At 48.8% G+C, this 6,000-nt stretch overlaps 1 protein-coding gene across 4 annotated transcripts in view; it reads left to right on the top strand.

The window, feature by feature from the left end:
• Positions 1-1,744: 1,744 nt before the first annotated feature.
• Positions 1,745-6,000, top strand: part of ANXA4 (annexin A4) — an 85,428-nt gene continuing 81,172 nt past the window's right edge. The window contains exon 1 of one of the 4 annotated variants that reach the window (XM_054476753.2): positions 1,745-2,133. The gene's annotated coding sequence lies outside the window, so the exon portion shown is untranslated. The remainder of the gene's footprint in view (positions 2,134-6,000) is intronic. The other 3 variants (XM_054476750.2, XM_054476754.2, XM_054476749.2) reach the window with 3 other exon arrangements.

The raw sequence follows: 6,000 nt of genomic DNA, 5'->3' as shown, positions 1-6,000 counted from the left end.
GAGCTGGGGCTGGATGCACCCACCTAGTAAAGGTTATTCAGGCGGGGTGCCAACAGCATCTACTTCATTCCTAACCTTTATTTTTTTCATGTAGCCTAATTTTTTCTTTCTTTTTCTTTTTCTTTTTTAGGGACAGGTTTTCGCCATGTAGCCCAGGATAATCTCCCAAACTCCTAGCCTCAAGCAACCACCTGGGCCTCCCGAAGTGTTGGGATTACAGTCTGAGCCGCCTCACCCGGCCTAATTGTTGCTTGTAAGGGATGCAGTGTCTCTCTAATCTTGCTTAAGAAATGAATTATCTGTATTTCATTTTTTTCTACTGTTTGCCCTTTAATTTTTTGTTTTGTTTTGTTTTTGTTTTTGTTTTCAGACAAGGTCTCACTCTGTCACCCAGGCTGGAGTGCAGTGGTGCAGTCATAGCTCACAGCAACATTGAACTCCTGGGTTTACAATGATCCTCCTGCTTCAGCCTGGCGAGTAGCTGGGACTACAGTCGTGGCTATGCGCCCGGCTAATTATTTTACTTATTTTTTCTTTTCTTTTCTCTTTTTCTTTTTATTTTCTTTCTTCCTTTTTTTTTTTTTTTTTTTGAGGCAATGTCTCACTCTGTTGCCCAGGCTGGCGTGCAGTGGCGCAATCTCAGCTTACTGCAGCCTCCACCTCCCGGGCTTGGGTGTTTCTCCCACCTCATCCTACTGAATAGCTGGGACTACAGGCGCATGCCACCACACCCCGATATATATATATCTATAATAAATATAAAATATATATTTATTATAGATATATAATAAATATACTAAATATAAAAAAAATATATATATATATATTGTTTTGAGATGGGATTTCACCACGTTGGCCAGGCTTGTCTCGAACTCCTGGGCTAAAGTGATCCACTTGCCCTGGCCTCACAAAGTGCTGGGATTACAGGTGTAAGCCACTGTGCCCAGCCTTAATTTTTTAAGTTATCATATGCAGATAAAAGAGGCAGAACCAGTTTTAGTATCCAGATCAGTCTGATCCTAAAACCCATGCTCTAAACCATATTAAACCACCTTTTAAAATTACATCTTAATGAAATAATTTAATGTTACCTCTCCAGCTTTAAGGGTGCCATTAACCACTTAGATTTTGATGTGTCGGATAGAAAACACTCCCCAAACGGGCTATTCTCTGTTTTTTAAAAAAATTGAATTTGCCTACAGACTCAACGGATTCATTCTGCAAGCATTCACTACGTGGCGGAATTGCTGCTGGGCATGGGTGCAAAGACGACCTAGCCCTAGTTGGTGTCTTCAAGAGGCTGCGTCCAGCAGGGGAAGCAGATATGAAAACACAAAACTATTACAAGGGATGAGCGCCGCGCCAAGCCGAACCTGGGAGCTACGGACAGTGTCTAAACCTCAGTCACTCACAGGAGTACAAAGATCCGGGGCTGCTCCTAACTCCTACTCCAAAGCTTTCCCGGCCTGCTGGGCGCACAGGGAAGACGGAAGTGCTAGAAACTTTTGGGAATGTGTGTTTTCATGTGAAAGAGGGAAATGAAATGTACCCTTCAGATTTCACTTTCTACTTTTCCGGCCACGGGCTCGGCACGACCTGCCGTTGGGAGAGAAACGGTTTCCCAGGGTGGGGGGAAGCGCGGATTCGCCGCGGGACTCCGGCTTGGCGCGGAGCTGGGCGCGGCAGGCGCAGGGAGGAACTGAAGAGGTGACCCGGGCTCGGCCCTCCGAGTGTGTGGAGCGCCTGGGAAACCGGACTCCAAGAATCCAACTGCTCCCACCCTGCGCGGCCAGGAGCGGGGCTGGCGATACTGGGGACACTGTCCAATCCGGGCAGGGGGCGAGGCCGGGGGGTCGGGCGGGCCTGGGGCGCCGGCACGTGTGGAGGGCGGACCAGCCAGGGGTCGAGGCCTGCCCCTCCGAGAGCTCCTGGTGCGGCCGTCCCGGCCCGGGACCCCAGGTGCGCTTCGTCTAGAGAGGGATTTTCCGGTCTCGTGGGCAGAGGAACAACCAGGAACTCGGGCTCAGTCTCCACCCCACAGTGGGGCGGATCCGTCCCCGATAAGACCCGCTGTCTGGCCCTGAGCAGGGTGTGACCTCCGCAGTCGCAGAGGAGGAGCGCAGCCCGGCCTCGGTACGAAGGGTAAAGGGGCTCCGGGCCAGGGGTCCTGGGCTCGGGGAACGGGGAGCGTGGCCCGGGAGCGTCTCGCGGGGATGCCTGGCTCCGCGCTGCACCCCAGAGTGGGTGCTCGCCACCGGCTTGCGGGCAAGCCCGGGCGGCCACAGGGTGGTGGGGGCCAGCGGGCCCTGGACTCGCTCCGGGTGGGCGAGAGGGAGGCGAGCGTGGCGCTTAACCACTGGCACCATCCAAGACATCCAGGGCCGCTTACACAGCTCAGGACGCGGGTCACAGACCACGGCAGTTATTCATTCAGGCCATGTGCTGGGCTTTGCATCAGAAAGAAAGGACCGAGATAATCTTGCCTGTAGCTAACTCCGCCTAACACCTCTTACAGTTTACTTTTTAATTCTTTACTCCATTTAAGAAACTTACTCCTTTCTCCTAGATCCTTACCACTTTCTTACCTTCTCGTGTGTCTAATGCCCTCGGCACAGTGCCCGGCACATCGGAGTCTGATTATTATAGGGTCCATGACTTGAGTTGGCTGGTGGCGCAGTCTCACCATTTTGTCATGACTTTGACCAGCTGGAGACTTTGGGACCAAGGAGGAATGCTTCTCAACAATTTGCCGGCAGAAGTGCCCCCCGGGGCAATGCAAGTCTTCTGAGCTGATAGAGCAGAGTGGGTCCTGCATAACTCGTGCTTTACATGGAACTGGGCATCTGCTCTCTCCTGCTGACAGTGGGAAGGATAGATAAGGTGTCCCTCTCCAAGTTAACCATTCTCCTGCCCACCAGTCCATGACACCCCACCATCCCCTTCCATTCCCTACTGTTTGCCCTTTAACTTTTTGTTTTGTTTTGTTTTGAGACGAGGTCTCACTCCTGTAGCCCAGGCTGGAGTGCAGTGGCTGGATACAGCTCACTCTGCCTCCTAGGCTCAGGTGTTTCACCCACCTCAACCTCCTGAGTAGCTGAGATTACAGGCGCATGCCACCACGTGCCTATAGTCCCAGCTACTCAGGAGGTAACTGGTAACTCTATTGATAACCAAACCCTAGATTTTTTTTTTTTTTTTTTTTTTTGAGATGGAGTTTTGCTCTGTTGCCCAGGCTGGAGTGCAGTGGTATGATCTCTGCTCACTGCAACCTCCACCTTCTGGGTTCAAGAGATTCTCCTGCCTCAGCCTCCCGAGTAGCTGGGACTACAAGTGTGTGCCACCACGCCTGGCTAATTTTTGTATTTTTAGTAGAGATGGGGTTTTAACATGTTGGTCAGGCTGGTCTTGAACGCCTGACAGGTGATCCACCTGCCTTAGCCTCCCAAAGTGCTGGGATTACAGGCATGAGCCACCATGCCCAGCGGCCAAACCCTGGCTTTTTAGTTGCCAGGGAATTCTCAGACACAGGTGGAAGAGCAAGTAGGAGAGGAAGTGGACAGGAATAAGAAAAATGGATAACCCCGTGACCCAAGAGCTGCTGACTCCCCAGAGCCCTATCAGGCCAAGGCCATCCTCATTCAGCTCATGTCAGATTTCTGTTGATTGAGGATATAGACACAAGTACACCCCTGCTGCCACCCACACATAGACAGGCACAGACACACAACTACTGGATCAAGGGTTTCTGTGAATTTCCCTCCTAGATGTTCTTGCATTTGGTTAGGGATAATGTTTCTCTGCAAGCAATTTAGAGAGTAACCTGCACAGTCAAGCCATGTACCACTCCAGGCCTTGGTGTTTAAAGGGTGAGCCTCCTGGTCATCCCCAGGCTCATGTCCAGTGGCATGTTTCTTTGTTTATATCTAGCCACTCATTTGTTTTCCTGAGTTCATTTATTATCTGCTTGTAGACTAAGCCTGCTTTTCTCCAAGGGAGATCAAGATGAGTGGCAGGCACTGGGGATTGTGGGCAGTGTGCCAGGGAGTACCTGAAGTTCCAGAATAAACAAGGGGCGAGGAAGCCTGGGGAACATAGCAAGACCCCATCTCTACAAAAAGTTTAAAAATTAGCTGGGCGTGGTGACGCCCACCTGTAGTCCCAGCTACTTGGGAGGCTGGGAGGGAGTTTCGCTTAAGCCCAGGAGTTCAAGGCTGCAGTGAGTTATGATCACACCACTGCACTCCAGCCTGGGTGATAGAGTGAGACCCTGTCTGAAAAACAAACAAACAAAAACAAGAGGAGGAGATTTTCTTTGAGTGTCATTTTTACACAAATATTTGAGATTAAAAAACACTTTTTATACTAAAACAATCACAGATATATTTTGAAGTAGAATCCAAACATTGTATACCTTTTAAATCTAAAACAAGAAACCTCGAAAACATTTTGCTTGGGATTTGGGCTGCAATTTGGTCCAAACCTAGCCCTTGAGGGTTTGTTTTCACTGCAATTAGGGCTACTTATGGAGGCAGTTTGATAGACACTGCAGTGTCCTCCCTGGAGCAACTTTAAGTAACACTCATCCTAGGCTGTCTTATCTAATCTTCACTTCAACATGCAATGGAGTTATTAACATTGGTATACAGCTGAGGATCCCAAGGTTCCATATCATCCTTGGTCAAGTTCAGACCATTTGTGAACTAAAGCTTAAATCCAGCTGCCAGGATACAAAAGCCTGTTCTCTTATCCTCTCCGCCCTACCATAACTCCATCAGTGCTTGGTTCATAGTAATTTGGATTTGTGGCTTCGTAGGTTGTTAACTAAATCTTGAACAAGTGTTTTTCTTTTTCTTATTTTCTTCTTGTCAAGCTGATGTGAAATGGGGTTGAATGAACTAGAACTGTTTCAACTGGAAAGGGAGAGCACCCCTGTTGTCCCAGCTACTTGGGAGCCTGAGGCAGGAGGATCCCTTGAGCCCAGGAGTTTGAGACTGCAGTGAGCTATGATTGTGCCACTGCACTCCAGCCTAGGTGACAGAGTGAGATCCTGTCTCTAAATAAAAAGAAAAAAAAAGAAAGAAGTTTGCAGTGAATGTGAAGGGTGCATGCTAGCCAGCAGCCCTAAATGCCAGAGGTGTTTGACATGTGGACAAGGGAATAAACTCGCTCTTGGAGGTGTTTGGCAGAGCTGGGTGGTGGGCTCTGGTTGAATTTGAGGAAGTGGCTTTTAAAACCCATAGGCTGGGTGGCCTTGATGTTGGCGAGAGCTCTCTCACTACAAGTGTTTAGGCAGAGGTTCACAGCCCTTTTCTGATGGAGCTGGGAAGGGTTAGCAGGTAAAGCTCAGTTAACTTCTAAAGCTATAGTTCCCAAACTTCAGGGTGCATCAGAATCACCCAGGAAGCTTGTACAATATGCAGATCCTGCTTATTTAAGCAGCTCCCTGGATGATTGTGATTCGGGCCTCACTTTGAGAAACTATGCTTTATTTTTTTATTTTTTGAGACAGAGTCTCTCTCTGTCACCCAGGCTGGAGTGCAATGGTGCCATCTCAGCTCACTGCAACCTTTGCCTCCCAGGTTCAAGCGATTCTCCTGCCTCACCCTCCTGAGTAGCTGGGTCTACAGGCACATGCCACCACACCCAGCTAATTTTTGTATTTTTAGTAGAGGTGGGGTTTCACCATGTTGGCCAGGACCTCAGATGATCCGCTTGCATCAGCCTCCCAAAGTTCTGGGATTACAGGTGTGAGCCACCACGCCCGGCTGAGAAACTATGCTTTAGAAACACTTATATGAATATGTGCATACTTCATAAATTGAATAAAGCATTAATAAAAACATACCACCTTCCCAAGGAAACTTAGGTTTTGGTCATTATGTATAAACTCTAGGTAATGTGATAAATGCTAAAACCTTCCTTCTCAAGGATAGTTCTTTTGTTTGTTTGTTTGTTTTTGAAGCAGAATCTTGCTCTGTCACCCAGGCTGGAGTGCAGTCG

This window comes from Pongo pygmaeus, chromosome 12, assembly GCF_028885625.2.
Source record: "Pongo pygmaeus isolate AG05252 chromosome 12, NHGRI_mPonPyg2-v2.0_pri, whole genome shotgun sequence".
NCBI lineage: Eukaryota > Metazoa > Chordata > Mammalia > Primates > Hominidae > Pongo > Pongo pygmaeus.
Note: the sequence above shows the minus strand (reverse complement) of the source record. Positions and strands in the feature narration are given on the sequence as shown.